Here is a 26,764-nt window from a genome sequence, read left to right on the forward strand (position 1 = left end):
GTGTGTGTATATATATATATATATATATATATATATAAACAAATAAACAAATAAATAATTAAATATAAAATTAAATAATAGAAATGCACCAATATATTGGCCAATAATCGGTATCGGCCGATAAAAGCAAATTTTCACATTATCGGCTATCGGCCGATAGATTAAAAACAGCCGATAGTCAGGGCCAAGATATCCTGTCAATCAAAAGAGGGCAGGAAAAAGCACTGCATTTGGGCTTTGTGTAAAGAAACCAGTCTGATGTTCAATATTAATAGTAATTATGTGAATTAATAACATTCAGATAGTTAAGAAATATTAATGTAATCTTCAGAATTTAGTTAATGTGTTAATATTAATTTGAGTAATGTGTTTATGTTTATAACTGATACCGCTCTGGAACAAGTTGATAAAATGGAGAGAATAACATTTTTATTTGCATTTCTTTCAAAATATAATAATTAAAATATGATTAATTATTAATTATAATGAAATTATCATTAATTTAAAAGAAGGTATAAAAGGCAGAACCCCCAAACTATCGGTATCGGCAGATATCACTCTGAATAATCGGTTATTGGTATCGGTGCATCTGTATTAAATAATATACACATATATATATATATATATATATATATATATATATATATATATTATCATATGTTGTTTGTTTAATTGATAAATATTAATTTTGTTTCAGCAACAAACTTGGTATGGTAAATACTTTTAGCATAAAATATATATAATATAATAATTTATATAATAATATAATAATTAATAATAATTATTTGTTTATTTGTATAATAATAATTTGTTTGTTCCAGCACCATACTGAATATTCTCCTGAATATAATCCTACCAGAAATACAACCATTTATTTTTTCTAGCTGACTTCCAGAAATGCAGTGTTTGCATGAACTTTCTACTAATAACGAGGTTCACAAGCAGAGAAGAGACAGAAACTAAAGGCCTGAGGGCTCTTGATGAGTACTGGCGTCTACACACGCTGATGGCAGAGCTTGTAAGGTTTTATGAGGGTTGGACATTAGTCATCCAGATGAAAGTAAATGTGAGAAGTTTTTGATCTTTCACCAGTCAGAATTTAATCTGGACCCCAGGAGGCATCCTCAAATATGCTGGAAAAAAAGATTACTGCCACTATATATGAAATGAATTTTCATGATTTACATACTGCTTGTCACACAGTAAACATGAGCATTTTAAAGCAATGTGATGTGCCAGTTTCACTTTCTGACTGACCTGTAATCAGTGTTCCGACTCTGTAATCGGTGTAACCTGTAATTAGTGTTTAGTGAGAAAACTGGTCTGTAGAGAATACCAACAGACATTTAGTTACTGAAGTTATGGTTTATCAATCTATAAAACAGCTCTGGATCTGAATCAAAATTGATTTGACTATACACTTAATTAATCAATAACAACAAAAGGCTGTATTTAAACATGCACATTCAGCACATCTCAGACTGAAGCTGTAATCAATGTTGTGATTTATTCAACATAAGCCAAGCGTCTTTATTTGTCTCATTCTCATAATCCTGTTCAGAAGGAGCTTTGCCGTCCCCTCCTGCGGTGTTGGCTATCTGTCAGTCTCTGTACAGAGACACAATTGTTGATTCAGATTTAGAGGAGAATGGTGCTTCACATCAGAACAAACTCAGTGTCAAACCTATGCACTATTTCTTGCCGTTCTCAGGATGAGAATGTGCTTGCGAAAGCAATATTCTTTGCAAAAAGAGCTACATTCATGATTTCACAAGTTAGAGCACGTTGAGGATGATTGCAATACCCATTCAAATCTATAGAGGTCAGAATAACTATTTGTCCTTGATGAGAATATTGATGCTCAGCTTATTTTGGACTTTATTTTTCATTAATTGTTTATATATGTATTATTAAAACAAAATAAAATATTATACTTAAATACATGTTCATTTGAGAAAATAAGCTTTTTTTATTAAAATATTTGAGAAAATGATCATTACTTCGCTGGTTATCAAGACAGGCTTAAAGGTCAGTTCAACCAAAAATGAAGATTTGGTAACACTTTATTTTAAGGTGACGTAGTTACATGTTACTACATGTACTTATTATAGTAATTACAAGTAACTAACCCTAATCCAAATTTTACAGTCCTGTTGCACATGTACATACTTTGTACTTATTATAGCAATTACAATAACTGGGTTATAACTAGGTACTAACCCTGAACCTAAACCTAACCTTAACCCATGTAGGTACCTTATACTACCAGTACTTTCTTAGGTAACTACACTTTAAGTACACTTTAAGTACATGTACTATAAAAGAAAGTGTAACCCCAAACCCTAACCATAGCCTTATAGTAAATACAAGTAGTTAATTAATATTACTCAGTATATATTTGAGTAAGTATAATATAACTATGTCTCCTTAAAATAATGTGAAACCGAAGATTCTGTTTATTTAAAACAAAAAATAAAATAATTTACTCCTTTGTGACTTTTTTTCTTCTTCACAAAACAAGGTATTTTGAAGAATGTTTCTGCCCATATGATGAAATTCAATGGGGTCCACCATTGCATTGGACCCTGTTGATTTTTTTGTATTGCCAAAAAACACTTTTTTAAAAATATTTTCTTTTGTGTTTTGCAGAAGAAGAAAAAAGAAGTCATACAGGTTTGGAAGGACATGACGATGATTTTTTGGTGAACTATCCCTTTAAAGATGTCAGTTCTGAATAATATAAACAACTGTAATCTGTGTTCCAATTTAGGGGATTACACACCCCCTATAGAGAGATTAACAGAGCCGAAAACTTTTGAGCCAATGCTTCCCCTTGCTGGGTGCACATGAAGCCCTGGGAGTTTAACTTCAGATGACAAATGAGACAGAGGGGACCGCGGCAAAGCTGTCTGTAAGATGTTCACGCCACATCAGTCAACCAAGAGGTTCGGAGGGGGAAAATACACTCGGGTGATCTGTGTGGTGCTGATGAAGTTTGCATTCTGAATTTAGCTGCTCGTAGGTCAAATGACAAAATCTTTATGTATGAACACTTTAGTATGGGGAACACATATTCATGATTAACTACGATTTTTGTCTCAATAAACTCCTAATTTACTGCTTATAAACAGTTAGTAAGATAGTTGTTGTAGTTGTTAATTTTAGGTATTGGGTAGGATTAAGGGATGTAGAATACGGTCATGCAGAATAATACATTAATATGTGCTTTATAAGTACTAATAAACAGCTAATATGTAAGCTAATAAGCAACTAGTTAAAAGTGAGAATTGTTCCCCAAACTGAAGTGTTACTGAATCTTTATATGCAAGTCTAAACAAAGTCATTCACGATTTGGTTTATATGTCATACAGGAATGTTTGATTACACAAATGTGATTGAACAAAAGTTTGCAAATAACAAAAATTTTTTAACTCAAATGATTGATAGCGAAATGCAAACTTGATGATGGGAAGGAAGTGGATGGAAATGATTTTAGCTTACCAAAATGCATCACGACTGAGGAGAAGTGAATTTAAGAATTGTTTATTTTTTCACTTCCTTATTTTCTGAGATTACATTTTCAATTGATTATTATTCTGGCATATACACACACAAATTAATTGGCATTGAAGATTCCATAAAGAACATTTTACATCAATGGAACATTTCCATTCCACAAAAGGTTCTTTATAGTGGAAACACCAGATTATTAAAATGTTCTTCACTAAGAAAAAAACAATGGTTCTTTTAAGAACTGTCCATAGAAAGGTTCTTTGGGGAACCAAAAATGGTTCTTCTATGGTATCACTGCGAAAAACATCTTTTGGCATCTTTTTTTTAACATCTTTTGGAACCATTTTTATAGTGTATCCTGTAGCATTACACACTCTAAAAAATGCTGGATTCAAAACAACCCAAGTTGGGTTGAAAATGGACAAACTGAGTGGTTGGGTTAAATGTTTGCCCAAAGTGCTGGCCAGTTTTATTTAACTTAACTATTGTTTAAAAATGACTATATGGCTGGCTTAAAATGAACTCAAAATAGGTTGGAAATTAAAAATCAGACACATAATTACTAGAGGCAACAATATTAATCAAAAGGTTAACATTTATTAAAAAGCAATTTAATAAATGTTTATTATTTAATTATTATGTATTAAATGTATTAATAAATGTTCATTATATTAATACATGTTAATTCCAACATATTTTGGGTTCATGTTAAGCAAGCAATACAGTAAATTTTAAGCAATAGTTGAGATTGACCAAACATTTAACCCAACTGCTGAGTTTGTTCATTTTCAACCCAACTTGGGTTGTTTTTAACCCAGCATTTTTAGAGTGCACTTTTCACTTTTTTCTATCCCTTTTCTTTCTTATGTTACACTTTATTTCTATGGTCCACTTTAGACATTCTACTAACTCTAAGTAACTTTGCAACTACTTGTCAACTAACTCTCATTAGAGTATTAGTAGACTGAAGTTCCTTGTAGTCATGTTGGGGACCATCAACATAAAATGTTAGCAGATATTAAGCAGACAGTCCACTAATGAGAGTTAGCTGATGCAGTCTTGCGTAGCCAGACCTTCAGACTGAAGGCAGAAGGTCTGGACTCCGTCGCAGCTTTCATTGGCCAAGGACCACCCAAGAGTACGTCTTACCAACATGTAAAGCAACCAGTCACAGTTCGTTTTGTTCTGCGTGATGTTTAGGGGAGTGAAAATGTGAAGTCGTTGTTCTTACAATAACAGACCGGCATCTAATAAAATTATTCATTCAAGAATGTTGTGCAAGTTTACTGTAACAATGGAGCCGCAAACTTCACATACTTTGGAAAATCCAGCGTTTAGTGGATCCTGATAAGCACTCATTGTCACAGTTGTAAATACGATGACTTTCTTCTTCCATGAGGGGGTTTGGCATCACAACAACTTTGTTTCCAGGCCGACCGTTAAAGAACGCGACACACGTCTCCCGGAAATCCTGTAGAATTCAACCAATCAAATGGCGACTTTGAAACTCATGATGTGTTTGCCATTTTGTGTGTCTTATGCATCAGACGTTCAGCCAACGGTCCAAGTCCGAGGCTGAGACTAGTTGACCTGTTGTTGCAAAGTAACTTATAGTTAGTAGAATGCCTAAAGTGGACCATCGAAATAAAGTGTTACACTTTCTTTTTTAAATAGATTTTATTTTTTCCAGGTAACTACAATTAGTTGGTTTCAAAATGACATGCGTAATGGTAGACCAGGGCTGACTGGTGTAAAGGGGCGGAGTCCCAGTCGGCATCTGGCGTCTGTAAGTAAGAGGCTGTTAAGTGGCTCAGCTCTGTTTCCTGGCTCTCTTGACATGCTTGTGTCTGCATTTGGCTCGTCCCCCGTCTCCTAATGACGGCATCCCGAAGCCTGACACCCCAAACCTACCATTCCATCTGCCTGCTTAGCATTTCCCCTCAATACATAATTAGCAGCACTATTTCAGTCACAGGGATTCCCAACTGTGACTGTTCCTCTATTGCGCTCTGTAGTTCTCTTCCCTTGTTAACTGGGGCATGATTAGACGATCTGTCACTGAGATCTTTCAGTTGTTCTAGCACCATCCGTTTTAAGCATTTAAGTGACATTTTAAGGACTGGTTTTAACACCGATGTGTCTTGTTGAACAACTCGCATAGAAAGAAGAGTCTCTGGCTGTGATTGGAAAAACTGTTTTTGGAGAAGGCTTTGTAATGCATAAGGTCAGTGAATATTGTCTCTCGTGTTAGAAGGTGATTGTCGCTCAACCAGGAATAACACTATTCACTGAAGGTGTTGTAACCTGAGCCGAGTGCCGGCAGTGCTAGTTGATCTTTAGGAGTATTTAGTTTCAAATAATGACCTTTTTGGACTACACTATGGTGTCTTACCTCTCATATGATGTTTTATAAATGTTAATTAATATCTCTTGTGCTTGTAGGACTGTAACATCACAGGCAAGGCAAGTTTATTTAGCAATTTCATACACAGAGGTAATTCACCTTACATAGCCATTATAAAAAATGTTTTACTTTAAAATTATTTATTAATTATTATTATTTATTATTATTAATATATTACATGTAATATAATGATTTTGTATTATTGAATATAATTATATTTAATATAATTACATTGTAAATTATGATAATAATTATAATATTTTAAATAATTTAATCATCAACATTAAAGGGGATAAAAAATTCAAAAATATTTGTTTAAATTTTAGGATAGTGGTCAAAGTTTTTAAGCATACATTTAGCCTGCCTATAATAATAATAATAATAATAATAATAATAATAATAATAATATTTTATAATATTTAATATAATAATTTTTTAATTGAATTATATTTCATATATTTTACATTTTAAATTATTTATAATAATAATAAGATAATTTAAATTGTTTATAATAATAATTATAATAATAATTTAAATAATTTAATCATTGACATTGAGGTGGATAAAAAAATATGAAAATATTTACTTTTTTAAGATAAAATGTTTGGATAGTGGTTGGTCAAATTTTCAAAGTTTTTCAACTTTTACATTTAGTCCGCCTGTAGTAATAATAATAATAATAATAATAATTTATTAAATGTAATATAATGATTATTTATTATTTATAATAATAATAATTATTATTATATTCCATATAGCTTACATTTTAAATTATTTATAATAATAATAAGATAATTGAAATAGTTTATTATAATAATTATAGTAATAATTTAAATAATTTAATTATCGACATTGGAAAAAATGTGAAAAAATATGAAAAATTACTTTTTTAAGATAATTTTTAGTATAGTAGTACTGTAGATCAAAGTTTCAAAGTTTTTAAACTTTTTACATTTAGTCTGCCTGTAATAATAATAATAATAATAATAATAATAATAATAATGTAAAGAAAATAATTGTTTATTTATTTATTTATTTTCCTCTTATTATTCTATAAATTATTTATTTATTATTATAATAATTAAATGAACAATTCTGTATGATTTAATTTAATCATAAATATCCCCCTTCAAATATTTAGTTTAATTATTTTGTTGTTCGTAAGTCTTATCATTGAGATTATCATTGTAAGAATTATCATTGTTCATACTTCAAGTTTAAGTAAAACTGAAACTAAAGGTTAGCAAGAAATCGTGTGGTTTCCCTTCAGTCTTTGTAATGATTATCAAGGGCAGTGCTATCTCTCTTCCTCTCTCTGCTTCTCTTACTATGTGAGCGTGAGGGGAGGAGCAGTGATTAAGCCAGAGGGAGGCTTTACTACACCAGCGTGTCAGATACACACTCAGTCACAGCAGCAGACAGAGCACGAGTGTGAGCGCTGTACTACCAACCCCACATCCAGACCTTTAAACAGCTGATACTGGCAGTCTCAAAGCTGGATCTATTGACAATCCTTAAGGACTCTGATTTCCACTGGGATTTCTTTTTTTCTTGTGAGGAACGTGTTGGAAAACTGTGTCTGAAAGAGAGTAAGTAGTCAGCGCTACTTGCTTCAGTGCCTTTAACTGGTTGCTGTTAATGATTGATTCGTGTCTGCGGGAAGTGTTTGGTTAGTGTGCAAATGAAAGGGTTTTATAGCGCCGCACTCCTGTTAGATGCTCCGGGCGAGTGGCGTGGCTGCACGGGGGTTTGTTATTGCAAGGGGCTGCTGGGACAGGAGGGATTGAGGGGGAGGGTGTTTGCTGACACAAGACAATCCCTCTACTGTAAGACCTTATCTGCAAGGTGATAGCCGGTTGTAGCGGATCACAGGACAGCGAACTCAGTCTGCTTCTGTTTGTATGCGTGCCTCAAGTGCCTCAGTTTGTTTGGGTTAGGTTTCAAACGATCAGTTTTGCAGGGTGTGTTTCAGTTTAGGTTGGCCGGTACGAATGAGCTCTTTGGCAGTTTGACTTGGAGAAGCTTAAAGCTCTGTCTCTTGATCTGTGGAGTTAGTATCTTTGCACACACTCTCTGCCAGCAGACGGGAGCATATATGTGGCAGGAGGCTGTGTCGGCGTGGAGGAACTTTCCATGAACTCCTAACAGGGCTTTGCAAGTCAAGGGAAAAATTGGAAAGTGAGAAGTGTGAGGTTCTCCATTAAAAGATCATGTGGTTTTGGCGTCTTTAGAGATCTGTGATTTGGTCAAGGGCATGTAGGGGAGTGAACACTACAGGTGTTTGTCAGGAAACGAAAACTTCTAGCCTGTTTAGTCATTTATATAGTGACTATCAATGTATAACCACCTAAAGCCTCCCACAGAAGTAAATATGAAACCATTTCAATGGAATATGGTCTTTTTTTGACATGTGGGTTGGTTTACTCAGTAAAAAAGCATTTAGGGTGGAATATTAATTTGAATTACATAGGAAAACTGCATGGAGCTCTTAAAGGAATACCACTGTGAGAAAGAAGTATACTTAAAGCATACCATTATTTATTGTGTAAATAATCTACTTTAAATGAATATAAAAGACCCTTAACTGCATGTTAATTGTAATTAAATGAAAATGTATTATAGGTTAAATTTATATTAAAACTTTGGAGTGTCAAAATAAGTGTACTTTTATAAAGCGCGACAAAAGATCATTAAAACAATGATTTAAAATACTTTAGAAAACTTTTAATTTGACATTGTTACAAAGTATAAAACTTGAAAGTGTACTCTCTTTAAGTACAATTAACTGGCCTTTTATTTCATTAATAATATATTATCTACCAGTAAAAAATATTTTTAAGATATGAAGTACACTACAATTTAATACAATTAAGTGTACTTCTTTTTCTCAAGGATATTTCACTGCACTGTAAAAAAATATTTTCATGATTTGTTATCACAGCATTTTTTTCTTTTGTCAAATCAACTTAAATTAATGTGGTTCAGATAACATAATATTTTGAGTTTCTGTTGATTAAACCAATTGCCTTCATTGTATTAACTCAAATTTTTAATTTCAATGAACTGAAAAATTTAAGGCAACCAAGTAACTTACTTTTTTGAGTTAAACCAACAATTCTTTTTTACAATGTGTTCAAAATGATATTCATTCTTCTGTGGAATATTTATTATGTTGATATTTTTTTAAATATCAATTGGAAATGTCAATGGGATCCAATCGTGTTGTTTTGGACCCCATTGACTTTCATTGTATGGACAAAACTGTTAAAACATTCTTTAAAATATCTTCTTTTGTGTTCAACAGAAGGAGGAAGGTCTTTAATATAAAGACCCCAGCATTGGTAGTTAGGTCGTCATGGATGACTATATTTGTATTCATGTGAGCATATGCAATCAGCGCAAATCTGCACATTAAGTTCATGTCCAATGAGAGATTTCTTTTCTTTTTTGCTAGCAGCCTGTTGGACAGCTGCACACGGAAGATAACCACTCCAGTCTGAGAATTGAAGGGAACGGTAACAAACACAGCAATTTTAGCCATCTTCAAAGAGCTGAACGTTCATGCCGTTTACAATCTAGACCTACTTCTCTGTGAAGACTTGGAGGGAATGGTAATTTTTGGAAAAGTTTTTTGGAAAGTTTGGAGCGTGACAGTAGAGGTGTAGAGGTGGAAAAGATGACATGAAAGAAGAGCATCAGGGCTGACTGCACTGTTAGTCTTTGCCCTGTGTTTTTCTTTGGTCTGATCCATAAAGACAGTAGCTGGCAATAGCATTCTGGCTACAGGAGACTTGACAATGGTCGGCCTGTGTGAGGCTGTCAAAACGTGTTTGGCTAGTTGGTAAAAACCGGTGCCTGTTATATCAATAGTGCACAGCCTGACTGCAGCTTCTGTCACATACAATACAACACCATAAACTACTAGACAACAGAGTTTATAAGTCAGGGAGTGCATTTGAATGGACATTTGGACAAGTTACCTGGCCCTTCTGAAACATTTAGACATTTAAATAACTGCTTTAACCATTTTAAGCTGGTTTGCTGGTCTTACTTGGTCTCCTAGCATGGACTCTTTGCTGGTTTTAGAGGGGTTTAGGGCACTTTTCAGATGCTAGGTCTTAAACCAGCTAAGACCAGCTTGGAACAAATAAGAATAAGATACACAGAAAAAAGAACCAGCTGACTTTGTAGCAGCAGCCTGTTACATATTAGGTCAAGAGTGAAAGCAGGACAGATGCAGGCCGTATCTCTTCGTAGTATCTTTACGGAATATAAAGCTCCCCATTCTCAGGCCTCTACGCACCACCTGTTTCTCATCCAAGTCATCAGATCCCAAGGCTATTTTTCCAGCTTTAGCTTTGATTCTTCCTGCTTGGCTGGCTACTATATACCTGCCTGTGCATGTGTGAGTGTAAGAGATGTTTAACTTGGTTGGATTAAAGAACTGGGTCAGTTATCGGCTCTGGTAGTAGAATCAAGGAATGTAAATAAGCACTAGTCTTATTTGCTCCTAGATTCTTCTGGCAGGAGCTCAAACTCTGACGAGTGTTGCGACACACTCTTGAAGGACAAACACAATAACAGACAAACACAATCTCTTTTTCTATTTCTGACAGTTATAAGTCTATGTGACACTCCCCAACAATCTCTGCTCAGAAAAACATCTTTTGTACTTTGAATGAATTCTTTCTGTAATGCTTGATGTTTTGTATCATTAAAATGAGAAATTGTGCTGTATGATTGTGCCATACCTGCTGAAAAAATAGCTTAAGCTGGTTTGCTGGTCTAGTTTGTCTCCCAGCCAGGTCAGGCTCATCTGTTGGCTGGTTTTAAAGAGTTTTTTGGCAACTGATCAGGCTGGAAAAACTAGCTGGCCACCAAAAATAAACCAGCTAAGACACTTTAGGCTGATTTATTATTTTTATTTTATTCAGCAGAGACAGTTGTATGAGTGTGCCACCCCCCACTGAAAAAAAAAATCAGCTTAGTTTGTTGGTCTTAGCCATAGACTGTAAAAAAAGATGGACGATGCACCTTCACTCTCTTCCATTGTAGTAAGTGAAGCTGCCAGTGTGCCAATATGGTACCGACATCTTGAGTCTCGAGTCTGCGCATTGTGAACTTGGAGCCGCGATAGGTCCCGCCCGCAAAATCGGTTAATAAAGCAGAACAACTCATTATGTCGGTATGAAATAAACTCCAATCTCCTCCCGAAGATCCGGAAAAAAGTCTGTTGGTGCCTCAGTGACTACTTCACAGAGAAGCTGTCAATCTCAGCTGTCAATCATGACGTCAAAACCTGCATTTTTATAGCATCAAATAACGAACTAAAAACAAACTTATTTAAAGAACAAACACTTTAACTAACATCAGCGTGATAAAAACTGCCTAAAATGACAGAAACCATCTTTGTAAAAAAAATTTGACATGTAATTTGACTGTTTAGTTTGTCTCACGTCCTATTACATTACATAGAGAGGGCGGGGTTTATGACCTATACTGCATTTAGTCACCTGGGGGCGATTGAGACGCTTTGGCTTCACTTTTCAGGACTTGTGTGGCACGCTTGGTCTTAGCAGGTCTCTCAGCCTGGTCTGTTGTCTGGTTTTAGAATGGTTTGATTACTTTTCTACTATACCAGTTGACTACCTAGTTAAACTAGCTAAAATCCAGCTTGGCCAGGCTGAGAGACCTGAGAGACCAGCTTAACTGTAGTGTGAAGCAGTTTTTTTCAGCAGGAATAACCATTTCCTTTCCATGATGGCCTTTTGGCTGGATTTAGAGGGGTTTTGGGCACTCTTTAGCTGGTCAGTCTGTAAGACCAGTTGGCTGCTCAACTCAGTTTGGCCATCTTAAACCAGCAAGCCAGCTTAGGCTGGTTTAACTATTTTTTTAAGCATTGAGAGCTGTATGATTGTGCAATCCCTGCCAAAAACATCTTAAACCAGCCTGTGCTGGTTTTGCTGATCTTATATGATCTCCCGAGCTGGTTTTTAGGGGTTTTGTGCACTTTTCAGCTGGTCAGTCTGTAAGACCAGTTTGCTGCTTGGCCAGGCTGGGAAACCATCTTAAACTGGCTAAGACCAGAGGTAGTTTGAGTGCTGGTTCAGAGCCAGAGCCTAGTTTCAAATCAGTTCTTTGTCTTTCGACACCCAAAGCACCAGCTCTGAACCAGGAAAAGTGGTTTGTAAGTAGCACCAAAACATTGCTGGTCTAGAAGTAAGAACAGCTTGTGTCAGGGGCTGGGGGCAGGGTTACCGTGACCAACAAAGACGAACAGAAACTTGTGACCGCCATTTTTTGAAATAGCAGCTAATCGAGCTAATGGCAGATCGATTGTAAACTCCGTCTATACAATTACGGCGAGCTGAACGAACACGTTGTATTCGCCGTGTTTGGCTGCCGATGTAGGTTCGCAAAGCCATGAGCATCAGTAGTAACGCAACGTCCGCCATTGTTGGTGTGTTTGTGTTTAGCGCTGCTGCAGTAGTATTGCTGGGAAAGAGGAGACGTATACAGTGACATAAGACCTGGCTCTGTGGGGGCTCTCTAGACTCTTAGGAGAACCGGTTCTTAGAAGGCCAGTCGAACCAACTCTGAACCGAAAATAGCACTAAAAAAACATCTTAAACCAGCCTTTGTTGGTTTGCTGGTCTTAGTTGGCCTCCCGATAACATGCATAACCCTCTGAAATAACTAATAAACACATGATGTGTGGGTGACAGACAGTGGGAACGAGCGTCAGAAGCTCTGACAGGGTTCATGTATTTGTGTCTTGTAAAGCAAGCAGTACTTGAGGCCTGGGGGTTGAGCAGCCACTGTGTTTTTACTCACTGCTGGGAAGTCTTTAAACATGCGTCTTTAAGGGACGTCACAAGCCTCCCCTCTGGTTTTCCCGGTCATACTCTCTCTCTCTCTCCCAGGGGCTTTTACGTGAGAACTTGCTCTGGAGCTGGAAACAGACCAAAAGTTAGCATTTGCCTGCTTGTCTTTCAGTGGCTTCTGACCCTGATAAGAGAGAGAGAGGGAGCGAGCTGGAAAGAAACAGAAAGAAATCCTGACAGCAGAGGGAGCTTTTTGGTATGACACAATAAGTGCACAAACTTTTGAAATTTTAATGGTCATTCACAGGCACATCTGAAGGGGGCAAGTATGTGTGTTTTCTTAGTCCGCTGCCTGCCGTTGTCACACACACACTTTGACACCTTCTGTCTCACACCTGTTCCTCTTGCGTGTCTGCGTTTCATGTATTATGCAGGTCTATTTTAAACAGACGGGACATTGAAGCGTGTCCGTGACTCTTACACCAACGAGAATGTGGTATGTGTGTGCGAATCATATGTGTATTAGTTTGCATGTGTAGTTAAAATGGAACTCATTAGTTAGTCCAGTTGATTAATGGACTTTAGCCTAGTTGTAACCGCACTGAGGACACTGACACATACACAGACGGCCTGTGATCTGATATCTTCCTAGAGCATTCCAGATTGTGGCCTTTAGTCCACTAATGGCTTCTCTGAACCTCTCAAGTATACCTTACCCTGACCATGCAGAGATTCACACCACAACTGCTCTGCTCCCCTTCAGCAGGCCACTTTTTATGCTACGCTACTTTTGTTTTTGTTTTTTCCTCTGATACCTGATCTGAGCTGACAGGTTTATTTTGGAGATATTTCATGATTTAAAGTCACTGTAACCTTGCGAGTATGTATGAGTGAGGTGAAGCCTGCTGATCATGTGACAGTGAGAGGGAGTGAAGGGATGTAGCGTTTAACATTTGCTTAGTCAGTGCAGGTTAGGACGCCTGCATCCTAAAGTTTACACTGCATCAGATAACACTGCAAATACATTGATTTCAGAGATGTTGCACATCACCAGTGTTTCTCAACCTTTTTACTCTTGTTGTCCAACATAATATTTGAATATACAATATTCATTCTTCAAGGTGCAATTACATTAACCATTTGGTCTGTGAGCGAAATCCAGTCACTTCAATAGAAATCCATGTAATCTGGAATTTTACGTAAGGGTGAAAGATTTCTCCAGGAAATTTTGGGTACATGGATTTACCACGCTGACCAACAGAAAGCTGTTTGGTTCGAAAGTGACTTCTGTTTGATGGATTTTTTTGTTTGCGAAATTTTGCTAAAGTTTCGCTAATGTGACTACGCACAGTTTCACTAATGTGACTGATAATTTTAATATATTAATATTCATTTATGAATTTAAATATTTAAGTTATTCTGTGGCCCTCTTGGAAGTTTGCTGAGGCCCCCAAGTGGGCCCTGGGCCCCTGGTTGAGAACCACTGACATAAAGGCTTTTAAAAAACCCATATGGCCACAAAAGAGTCCAGCAATGCCCCATTGTCCTGTTTGTCATAGCAGCCATTCACCATTTTTCTACCTATGCAGAAGCTTGTGTGTGTGTGTGCAACTGTACAGTATGTAAAGGGAAGCCAACTGGAACAATGTGCTTTAAAGCAACAACAGCCTGAAAGCTTCCTGCTTGAAAAGTGCAGTACAGTCCAGGCATCCCTAACTTGAGTTTGTATAGAAAGATGGGAGAGAGGTAGGATAGGCTTGCTGTTTGAATGATTTATTAAAGTGGATCAAAGATGTGGCATGTTTATAGAGGCCGAGGTCCTGTACTTGTGCTTTAGATGTCGACTAACAGCTTCATTCATTCCATGTTGCAAATCTAAAAATAGCGATTTCTTGATTTTAATCGATTGTCATTTTGAAAAAACGAATATCGTTTCTTAAAACCCAAAAATTGATCTTTCAGTCTGTGCTGTTTTCAATTGATGAAAGGACAGTGCTTTGTAGCATGCCACCTCCCATCCAATAAATCGCTATAAGCTTTGTGCTTTGTTACTTCTTGTTACTTCCGCTTTTAAAATCAGTCAATTTTATTATGAAATTCAAACAATAAATACCGTTTTGGCACTCTTTAATGTGACATGACCGCCTCAGTTCAAACAAAGCTGCAGTGTTTAGCACACGTGAACCAATCATCTCTTCTGCTTTATTACTAGTTACGAAATAAACATAAATGAACATCAGAAGGTATGTTGAAAAATATAGTACAACTTACCGAAATGTCACATGTAATCGCCCAATCAGTGTTTAATAAAACAGCTTGTAAACAATGTAGAGAGGAGCATTTTGCTAAATACAGTAGTAAACATTTGAAGTGGATCAAAAAAGTTAATCAAAGTTGTCCTAGGAACTAAGTTGTCCTAAGAAGACGGTTTTAGGACAACTTTGATGAAAGGTTTTAATGCACTTCAAATGTTGACTACTGTATATGCACAATATTGCAAATTTACTGCATTTTTACTTAACCTGCTCTTCAATATTATGTTTGAATAAGTAACATCATGTTTTTAAGACAACCATTTAAATATTTATATTTATAAAAAAACAACTTCCTTATATATAATTTAAATGTAAGTAGCCTACAAATCAGTTAATTTTAACCTTTAAAAATATAGTAATGCACCAAATGGGGTTCCCTGTATAGTTTACAACATTAGTTGAGAGAGAGATTTTTTTTCCTTGAGGAAATTTGCCATGTACTGTACCTGATTAATCGATAATCAAATTAATCAAAATCAAATCGAATTGTGAAATTTCTTTCAATGCCCAGACCTGTTTTATATATTCAGACACGTTTTTGGGGTCAGGTGAACCCCAAAGTAGCCTAATTATATAGGGATTTTGCAATTATATATATTATATTGTATGAAAAACCAAGCCTGTGTGTATACTGCATATATCAACATACAGTTATTTAGACCATACCAACTGTTCATCTATTCAGGTCTTATTGCCTTATTATTTCTCATTTTCTAAATAATCAAACTGTTGGTTGACGGTGTTTTCCAAATTCCTTAAATCTGAAAGACCTTTTTTTGTGTGTGTTTGAACATTTTCTGCATCATCCACTGCTAAGAGCTCAGTGCTGCTTCAAAGAGCTGTAGAGAGATGGGCCTTTATCCTGCTATCAGGACTGTAATATGAGTGAGATCAAAGCATGCGTACTTATATGTCTGACAGCTGAAAATGTCTCTCATGTCTGTTGAAAAACATTCTGCTAAGATTTTAATTTCCCTTTTGATGTAGCATGTTCTCCTGAAAAGGATCGGTTGTACTGTATCCAGCTTAATTTTGGGATCGAAGCAACGAAAAAGGTCTATATCTTCTGAAAATGATCCAAATTCATCTGATTATCAGATCAACCTAGAAATGAGAGTGATAAAAACAGGCTACAACTGGTCCTCACTCAGTGCAATCTCAACCACACATCAAGATTTATGTCTAGTTCCTGGCATCATGGCTGTATCTAAAGAGTTGGATCAGCTCCTATGGATCTTAAACAAAAATGATCAGCCATGTGAATCATGTTGAGTTGTCAACTGGCACAGGAACACCAGATTCGAATGCCTGTAACGCGTAATTTCATTTTCATCTTCCGTCCCATCAGTGTTGACCTGCATAACCTGAGCTGGGTGGTGCAATCACTATTGAATTACAAACTCAGTCACACCTCAAAGGTGAAACTAGACCATGTACTGCAGTACTTCCTTTCATGAAAAACCCTTCCTTTAGTATTTTGCTCCCTCACACCTCTCCACAATAATATGCTCATGAAAAGGGTTTCCTTTTAAAAGAGGTGGTGTTGGAACTTGTTGTTTCATACTGGATTAACTGGACTTTCATCACGTCTCAACTTGAGGAGCTGTGGTATACTTCTAAACACCTACCCACCAATTAGACATCAATGTTTTGTAAATTGCCATCTGAGGGGCTGCTTATACAACACCGTTTTCAACTAAAAACGGAAAAATTGTATGTGTTTTGGCCGTTCATTTACACGACAACAGCGTTTTGGGGGCCTGAAAATGCAAACTTTTGGAAACAGGTTTCAGAGTGCAGGTTTTTAAAAACGACGCCGTTATCTTCCCCACGTAAACTACAAATACGCGAATTTGTGAAAACTGTGACGTCATGCGTATTGAGCGTTAAGTCTGCGAGTGCTGCTCAAGATACCGAGTTTATTAACGCTTTTCCAGCAAAGTGTAGATTTACCGCACCACTACTTCAACCAGCAGAGATGCATTATTTACATATGCCAAATTCTAACATCGCCAACTACTGGCCTGGCATGCATAATACAGCGTTTTTAGTTGTTTTCACAGGTCCGTGTGAATGGGGATCTTTATTCGATTCTTTATTATTTCCTCATTGTTATTATATATGTATTTTAAGTCATTTTAAAGGCTATTGTTCACTTAGGTCTATTTTTATTACCACACACAAAAAAAAAAAAAAATTGTCTGATTACTCGTTTGCCAAAATAATCGTTAGTGACAGCCCTAGATTTGTTTAAAACATTTCAAAATGAACCTGCATTGTTTTGCATTTTGTGACCTTCAGTCTAAATAAAATACTATTTTTCCAGTCATACAATTTGTCATTGAATGTTTCTTAAAAACAGTGTTAAAATACATCTAGTCTCATTCTTGTGAACCCAATATCTTGTATCGTCTCATCTCGTGAGCTAAGTGTATCTCCACACCCCTAGTAATTATGAAATTACATAAAGGTGTACCACTTAAGAGGGTCAAAATAGCACTCTAAAGTTCAACTAATTGCATTTAATATAAATTGAAACTATTATACATTTTCACTTAATTTTAGTTAACATGCAATTAAAGGGATAGTTCACACAAAAATTAAAATTTTGTCATCATTTACTCACCCTCATGTTGTTCCAAACCTGTTTGAGTTTCTTTCTTCTGTTGAACACAAAAGAAGATATTTTAAAGTTGGTAACCAGACAGTTGACGGCACCCATTGACTTCCATAGTAGGAGAATAATACTATAGTCGTCAACTTTCTAGTTACCTACTTTAAAATATCTTCTTTTGTATTCAACAGAGGAAAGAAACTCAAACAGGTTTGGAACAACTTGAAGGTATAAGTATTGACAAAATTTTCATTTTTGGTTAACTATACCTTTAAGTGTCATTCAGTTCATACTTAAGTTCGAAATATAGTATTTTAATTCTATAATAAGTACTCTTTTTTTAAACGTACTACTTTTTCAGAAGGGGACAAAACATTCTTATAGATGCAAACATAGCTCTAATTAATGTTTCCTCACACAGAAATACGTGAATCATATATGTTTCAAGTGCGAAGCATTATGCTAGTGAGCTTCCACTTTGATTGACATGACCCATGTCGGCCCTATTAATTATGGGTCAGCCCGTCCTCCAGGGTCACAAGACGTCGTCTAGGACTCAAATGTGCGTGGAGTGGAATTTACTCAAAATATCTGAGTTGTAAGGGATTGTTTGGATCACAGGGATGGTTGAGATGCCGCTGCCTGGGTGACATTGCACTCTTTGGCCCTAGAATGAGCGTGTGTTTTATTGAGCCGCCTGCAATGAGATCACCCACCAGTCAGTGTCAGGCTAGCTGAGTGGTTTGGTTATGGCAGCATAACAGCCCCAAATGACCCTCAGGTTTCTTTTGTAACAGCGTGAGCACTGCATGAATAAATTCCCACCAACAGTGAATCAAGAGCTTCTGCTAATATTCAAAATGCTGATCCAGTTGCATAGTGCTGCTGATAGATTTTACATGCATGGTTTTGATGAAAAATGTTCAGAGATTTAATCTCCGTAATGGGCATTTGAAGTTTGCTGTCTAAAAGCACAGAGTGCATTTCATCTCATCGACAAGAGCTCTTGTCAGGCAGAGCACAGACTGACTGCAGTGTTGGGACTCACAGCCATAGAAACGGCTTGCCGCAGTCTTTCTGCCTCAACTCTGTTGGGGGATTATGTCATGCATTCAATCGTTTGGATGCTTTTGGGTCGCTTCCAAGCGAAGGGCAATAATTAATGGTCATCAATCTTTGCTTAACAGTAAAGGGGTTATCTAGCTGCATGTGAAGAGCCCACATAAAATGCTTTTTAGATTGACTATCAGATTCAGCAGAATGTGAAAATAGAGATCGAAGAGATGAGTGTTCTCTGATGCATGTAGAAAAGAGTTGCACATCACTTAGATAAAGTTCAGGATTCCAGGTTTAGTGTTTTTTCTTACTTTATATTTCATTGCATTTTATTTTATTTTCATTTATTTTATTTCATTTTATTTGATTGTTTTCAAATGATTTTTTTGAGCTTTTTTATTATTTTTTTTATTTGTATTTTCTATATTTAGACAGCTGTTTTTAGTGGTCAGGTGAACCTGAAGTAGCCTTATTTTTATTTATTTTTTTATTGTTGTTTGCTAGAGTCAAATTGACCCCTAACACAAGCAGCATTACTATACTGCTTTATATAAGCAATATCACACTCGTAGCCGTGCGATATATCAGCATATCGCTCTATATCGCTATGCAGAAACATGATGTTTTACAAAGATCTGTTCAGTGTTTAGCTCCAACATCAGACAGTGCATCTCAGGATACATTTTTGTTTGGGTTCCATTCCCTCAGCTTTACATTGATCCAATCATGCCATGCCCTTGTGCAATACGCTGTATTGATTGTGTAGAGGGGTATCATGTTGCAATGCAACTTAGTAATGGTAAAGTATAAATAAACCACTTGCTGCATTCCTCTATGGATATCCAGCTTAAGGAAGGTTGGCCGGCTAACTTCGGCCATAACTACACCATTACATGCTTACAAAGCACCTTTTTCCATTGATGGCTTTCTAAAAATTGACGTGTATTCTGAAAAAAACATTTTTGCAAGCAACATATAAATGTTATTATAGTAGATGTTTCTCCAGCAACAGATTTTGATATGATTTGTGCAGTGTTTATGATCTGTGTCTTTGTATTTTGCAATGGAAAAAGCATGAAATCATATCAAACATTTTTGAAGAGCCAGTATGGCCATTACCGGCAGGGCCTTTAGTCGCTGAGGCTTTTAACGCCCACTTGCTGAGAGATGCATCCGTGCACACCGACTCCTGCATGACTAATCAAGCTCACGACTGCGACTAGCACTAATACTATTACAGTGAAGATACTAGAAAGAGTTTTTATTGGTGGCTATGAAGTTAGAGCTCCATCTGTTAGGAGGGTTCAGGAGGCACTGGCAGGAATCTGTCTTGCTGTGAAAGACAGTTTGAGTGATGGTAGAGATATTGACGGCCATTAGGAGGGGCCGTGTGCTCTGAAGGCCTCCTTGCATGCACCGTACTATTGGCCCTTTGATGTGATTGATGGGTGTAGCACACTTACCAGCACCCTAAACATCTGTCTTATGCATGTTAAGTCCCAGGAATGCAGGCATTTTCTCCACACTGCACCATCTATAGCAGAAAACATACAATAAAAGGATACCACCAGCATGCTTTGTTAGAATCATCAGTTGTAGGTCTGTATCTACAAAGCAGTAACAAAGTGTGGGATAAAAGGAATGAATAAATTACAAATCGTTTGGATGATCAAGCATGTATTCAAAATCACAACCAGCCAGTGAACTGAAATTGTCCTGCCTCAGCCAAAATAATGAATCACACCATAATAAAAAAATAAGATTGTTTTTCAAAGGATTATTTTCTTTGAAAAAAGATGAATGTCTCTGAAGGATTGGATCAGGCTTCTTTTCTTGATTTAACTATATTCTGAAGCTTTTCTTTGAATGTTAGTGGTAGAAATATAAAAAATATATAGAATATATTGGTCTATAACTATTATAGTACTGCCAGCAGCTCAGGCATAACAGGAAGCAGAAGTAGCACAGAACTTTGTAGTTTTCAGTGCCCTTATCAGCACTCAGGCCAATATTACCACCACCATAAATGATGGTGAGATAATACTGAACAATTGGAAACATTTAGAAATGGAAGTAAAGTGGTAAAGCAGGCCTTGACCTACTTTTAAAACCAGACTACTTTTACAGCTCTCTTCACCTGTGTCACACAAACGTCACTCCATGTGTTTAAATCTGGGCTTAACTTCTAAAACAGCTGGCTCAAAAATCACATAAATGGTAACGTTTATTCCTTCCTTAAATATAATTTAAATATGCTTATTTTTTTATTTATTTTTGCTTTTTTTTTAATAAAAAAAATTTATTTTATTTACATATAATTATAATATAAATTTTATATATATTATAATTATATGTAAATAAAATAATTTTTTGATAAAAAAGCATATATATATATACTCAATAATAAACTCAATATTTAGGTGATCAGGTTCCATACCTTATTCCTTCCATAAACATAATTTAAATATGTTTATTTTTATTTATTTATTTTTGCTTTTTTATTTTATATATATATATATATATATATATATACAGTCAAACCAAAAATTATTCAGCCATTTTTGATATGTTTGATATATTTTTACTAGTGGGTGCAGGACACTATAATTCATTTATGTAACTGAGGATAACAAAATAAAGTAAACTGTGACATATTATACCCAAATATTCTTCATAGTGGACTAACAGTAAAATTGATAAAAATTTGGAACCAAAAATTATTCAGACACTTTGACCTGACCATGTTTTGCTTAAGTGTTATCTGACATAATTAAGATTAATTTTTAACTCTGAGATCTTGTCATATTTTATTACCATTTTTTAAACTATAGTGAATAAACTGTATTAATGAATGAAATGTTCTAAGTGTCTGAATAAATTTTGGTTTAACTGTGTGTGTGTGTGTGTGTGTGTGTGTATATATATATATATATATATATATATATATATATATATATATATATATATATATATATATATATTTAATAATTATATATATACTCAATAATAAACTCAATATTTAGGTAATCAGATTCCATACCTTAAAAAAAAAATCTGTCTGTATTTTTTAATTAAGGTTTTCCTTTTGTCTGTACTAGAAACTCATGATGTGTCTGATTTTTCTGTAATAAACAAATATTTATTATATTAACTTCACCACAGACAGACACAGTAAGTGAGGCCTGTAGACTCAAAGACTGCAGGGCACTGGCATTCTTCCAGACTTGTTTGTATGTAATTATACCGGGATTCCTTGAGGTTCTAAAGCAGAAACTTTCTCTAGTCCCCTGATAGCCATTGCATGAAACCCACAAGTCATATCTATGCATTATATAGCAAACAACGCAGGAAAGAAATGTGCTGACAGCTCCATGCCCTAACTGTCAGAGCTTTATTAGTGAACGTCTCTGTAATTTCCAAGTGCACTATTGCCTCTGTTGATGTTAGGCTACAAGAAAATGAACTGCCTCCACAGAACATCATTACTGGACTGCAGGGTTCAACGTGAGACCTCTGAGCACTTATCTTCTGTCCCTGCAATGCTTTTAAAATGCCGCTGACACAGTAATTGTGCAAATGCATTCGGAGCGAGTTTGCACGGTATGGAGCTGAGATTCTCAGAAGACACAGATGTTTGACTTCTGTAACAGCTGTATGATATGATTTAGAGCAGTAAGAGATATTGGCTTAAAAACACTGTCTGAGAAAACTGTCTGAATGTTTCCTTAGGAGATGCCTTTATACGTTGCCTGTGAAGTCATTGCCTGACTGGGCAGCAATGCAGCTGCCTTTGGTTTTCAGACACAGCCACTGTTTATAAAGGCCCAGCTGGCATGAGAAACCTATTGGACCCAAATCACAGTGGACCTTCAATTAATAGAAGGCAGGTCTCTTTTTTCCCCTCTTTGTAAAAATGCATGTGTTAAACCCCCCATACAATCATTGCTTATTTTAGAAATAATAATTTGAGCAGATAGGCTGTCTTTGCAGGGAATCTCCTTGAATCTCATTGTACAGACACATTGAAGTTGCACAGCTGTAATCAGTGTAATTAAATCCTGCGCAGTGTAGATATCAAAGCAAATGTCGTCATGCATTATTTACTTGAGTAATTACACAGTATCACTTTTGCCAGCTGCTCCAGCACAGAATGAACTGTCGTTGTTCATAAAATAAACATAGTGAGATTTGACCCAGGAACAACACAATGCTGTAAATAATGTAAGGGAGGCCTATTTTGCATCTTCATTTGAACTAAATATGCTTAAATTCATATCTGAAAAACCTTCAATTGATGTTCTTTTTTTATTGAACAATTGGCAACCCCAGGAGGCTCTAATTGTATTAATAGCTTCCGTAGATTAGATTACATCAAAAGAAACATACAACCTAGGTCTTGACTTTAAGACCCATTTTCCTGTTTTTAAAGAAATCTTTTGTATTTGACATTCTATGCATCATGTCTCAGAGGACCCAGTGCAGAATAGATAAACTAAAGATGAGGCATAGATACTCCCTTCGCTCAAACAGGACTGTGAGAAAGAGAGAGCTCCTCATGGATTAAGGCCACTTCCAGAAAATCATCAAGGGTTCTTCCCCTAAGGGTGATCCACTTTCAGCAATCGTTTCAGATCATACACAGCCAGTTAATATATATACACTACAGATCATTTTTTAGACACTACATAAACAAATGTATAACACAGCATTCAGAGCATGTAGTTAGAGGAAAAAAAATTATATTGTATTCAGTTAATACATTATGCTGGTATTAAAAGTATAGTAATCTCAACTTACTACGGTGAATATACTGTATGTACTGCAAGTATAGTGTTGAATTTCTGTATATTCAGCACTTGCATACTGTAAAAATAACTGCAAAAGCCCAAAAAAAGTCAAAGAAAACTCTAAATGAAATGGTTGCTTATTTTTCTAGCAAGATCTGGCAACACTGGGCATAAATGCCAATGTATTAATGTGTTATTGTGCATTTAGACATAATTCATTTTATTCCCTAAGCGAAAGTGTCCAATAACAGGAGGGCTACAGAGAAGAAATGAGTAGCATTTGTCTGGTCATGTAATTTCATCATGTCTGTGCCCATTTTATATATATCATCTTTATAATACAACATTTTGTGCATTTTAAAATGCTTAAAAAGCCTTAAAGGAGACCTATAATGCCCTTTTTACAAGATGTAATATAAGTCTCTGGTGTCCACAGAATGTGTCTGTGAAGTTTCAGCTCCTGGCCGCTTTCCAAAAGAGGGCGGAGCTTTAACAACTCACGATTCGGTTGCTCAACAACAACAAAGCTGGAGAATCTCACGCAGCAAAAATGACGATTGTCAGTAACGGTGTTCAGCCTTACATCAGCCTTACAGACTTACATGTCACTAACCCAGGAAGAAGCTTGTTGTAGTCCCTACCAGCCGTTTGTTGTAGTCCTTGAACAGCGAGTTCTTTAAAAGAAAATATTTCCCTTTGCATTGAACTTTAAGCGTCGTAACTTTGCAGATGTTGTTTATGCTCAAACAGCAACATTACACACTAACTAAAGTTAAAAAAGTGAAATCATAATCAACCACCCCTTTAATATGAGTTATAGACTGACTTTGAATGGGAGATTTTGTCTAAGTGCCTGGAAAAAAAGGCAGCAAGTCCCTGTTGAAGTGCCAAATCACACTCTGTCTATACACAATCATAATCTTAGAAATCAGGTCACTAACATAATCTAATAATAAGTGAGATGGTTTATATGATCATCCTGCTTTAATTTTGCACTTGCGGGGGAAAATGTAAAACACATTGAATGTAGCCACCCACTGAAATGGCAAAACTCCACCTGTTGCATTCTGTTCATTGAGATTCTGGCTTCTCCATCTGAGGAGCTATTTTATATACCCTTTTCTGAGAATTGCATTACTTTGTAATAAATTCCATTGAGGCTGATTTCTTGGAAAACCATGGCCGTTCTTCCATATACACTGCATGTTAGTAAGGGAGCTTTGTTTCTCTCGAAATAAAACTGAAAGCAGTGGGGATGCCATCAGAGATGAGTCAATGCTGTGACACTAGCAGCATTACACATCTAATTATATTGAAATTGCTCAAATTAAACTTTGGCATTCAAGTACATCCAGTGACAGTCCACACATTGTTTCTGTCCAGCATGGATCAGTAAGTAGTATTAGCCAAAAGTGGAGAACTCTGGGCCTTTAATTGCAACTGTAAAGGCCCGTTCAAAAACGATAACTATAACAATAACAATAACAATATTAGCGTCCACACCAGCGGATGATATCCTTCTGTTTGTTCTAAGCGCGTGTAACCCCTCCTGTTCGAACCACCTGCTCTAAGCGGGATTCGAACCCTGGTCCACCAGCATGGGAGTCAGGCGCTCTAACAAGGAGGCTAAAAGCCACAGTCTCTAGTGTTAGTCACAAGAGCGCCTCTTAAGATCAGGGAAGTGAGGTTTACACGCACAGCTTTTACCGGCCTACGTCCGTTACACTCACCCCCCCTAAACCTCACTACCATCCGGGTCACGACACCAATGTAACCCCTCCTGTTTGAACCACCCGCTTTAAGCGGGACTCAAACCTGGGTCCGCCAGCATTGGGCGCTCTAACAAGGAGGCTGAAGACCGTAGTGTCAGTCACACAGCTCTTACTGGCCTACATCCGTTACATTCACACTGCAGGTTTGTTGTCTGCCACTGCAAATGCTTGAGCTTATTAAAGCAGGATGGATTCTGATTGGCTGTCAATGAGTTTATTATACATCAGCTGGAAGAAATCTTCTGAAAGTGATTTATTTATCTGTGCTGTTATCATTATAGTTGTGGTGTGGACTTTGCTATTCTTTTATATTTAGAACGATTATAGTTATAACGTTAATTCAACCAGTAAGATAATTAAATATGCACCAAAAATTAAGAGCATACCAGAAACAGCTTTTCATTTAAATATCGTTTTACCTGACAAAGAGTTGATGGCATTAGCAGGTCCTTTCGCAGCCACTTCTGTGCTGTTCTACATTTCACAGACCTCACATCTGTTATGGAAATTTCTAGGCAGGAGCGAGAGGACAAAATGAATCTCCGCTAGAAATATTTGCACATCTGACTCTGTCCCCGTTAGAGGTATTTTACTTTAAAGAGACAGAGGTAATGATATTCCTGGGCCATTTCATGGTCATATTTTACATTTTATCTGCATTTATCTAGTTAGGTCACCCATTTAATTGAACTAAAATGTAATGCTTTTCATCTGAGAAGTCTTGCCTTAAAAAAAATAGACTGATCATTTGTGGAAGCTCCTTTTTTAACATATTCAAACGTGAATTGAGGCAGATTTTTTTCCATTTTGCTTTGGCTATTTAATAAGATTTTAATTAGGCTATTAAAGAACATATGGATGTAATTAAGGCTGGCCAGATCACCCAGGGAGGAGTTGGCCAATAATTACTCTAAGCTGGGTCTGGGGATCAGCTCGGAGATGAGGACAGTGGAAAACTTCACAATCTCAGATCCCGCACTTCATGATTCACTGTTTCCGTACTGCGCAGGAAGTCAAATAGACACCAATTTTGAACTTTACTCTGATGACAGTGCATGTGAACAGGTGTCAGCATTACTTATGTACCTGAGTCACATTTTGCAATCACATTGGTTGTGTTCTCTGAATCATAGGTGTTCATATGTATATGATCTCAAAGTTTGCAGAACATCTGCAATGGACCGTTTCAGCAGGCACTTTGAGAGCAATGAGTCATACATTTGTCACACATGTGCTAGTTATTCTTTAAAGTCCCCTTGAGTCACGACACATTCCTCATCTCACACATCTGCTTCTGCACTCGCACATCCACAGACACATACCCACACACCCGAGGTGGGACTAAGTCATTGTTTTCCAAGTCACAAGTAAGTTTTGAGTCTTTGCATTCAAGTCTCAAGTCAAGTCCTCAAAGCTTCAATTCTTAAGTTATTGGAACGCAATTTTAAACCAAGAGAACACGATTTCATTTCAGTCACT

General features: G+C 36.3%; 1 protein-coding gene across 4 annotated transcripts in view; it reads left to right on the forward strand.

The window, feature by feature from the left end:
• The window catches only part of sema4ba (sema domain, immunoglobulin domain (Ig), transmembrane domain (TM) and short cytoplasmic domain, (semaphorin) 4Ba), an 85,731-nt gene that overhangs the window by 14,832 nt on the left and 44,135 nt on the right, over positions 1 to 26,764 (forward strand). The window contains exon 1 of one of the 4 annotated variants that reach the window (XM_051870174.1): positions 5,720 to 5,737. The exons of 2 other annotated variants lie outside the window; for them this stretch is intronic. The gene's annotated coding sequence lies outside the window, so the exon portion shown is untranslated. Of the gene's footprint in view, positions 1 to 5,719; positions 5,738 to 7,303; positions 7,507 to 26,764 lie in introns of those variants that run through there. One more of the 4 variants, XM_051870171.1, reaches the window with a different exon arrangement.

The sequence above is a fragment of the Ctenopharyngodon idella genome, chromosome 18 (genome assembly GCF_019924925.1).
Source record: "Ctenopharyngodon idella isolate HZGC_01 chromosome 18, HZGC01, whole genome shotgun sequence".
Lineage (NCBI taxonomy): Eukaryota > Metazoa > Chordata > Actinopteri > Cypriniformes > Xenocyprididae > Ctenopharyngodon > Ctenopharyngodon idella.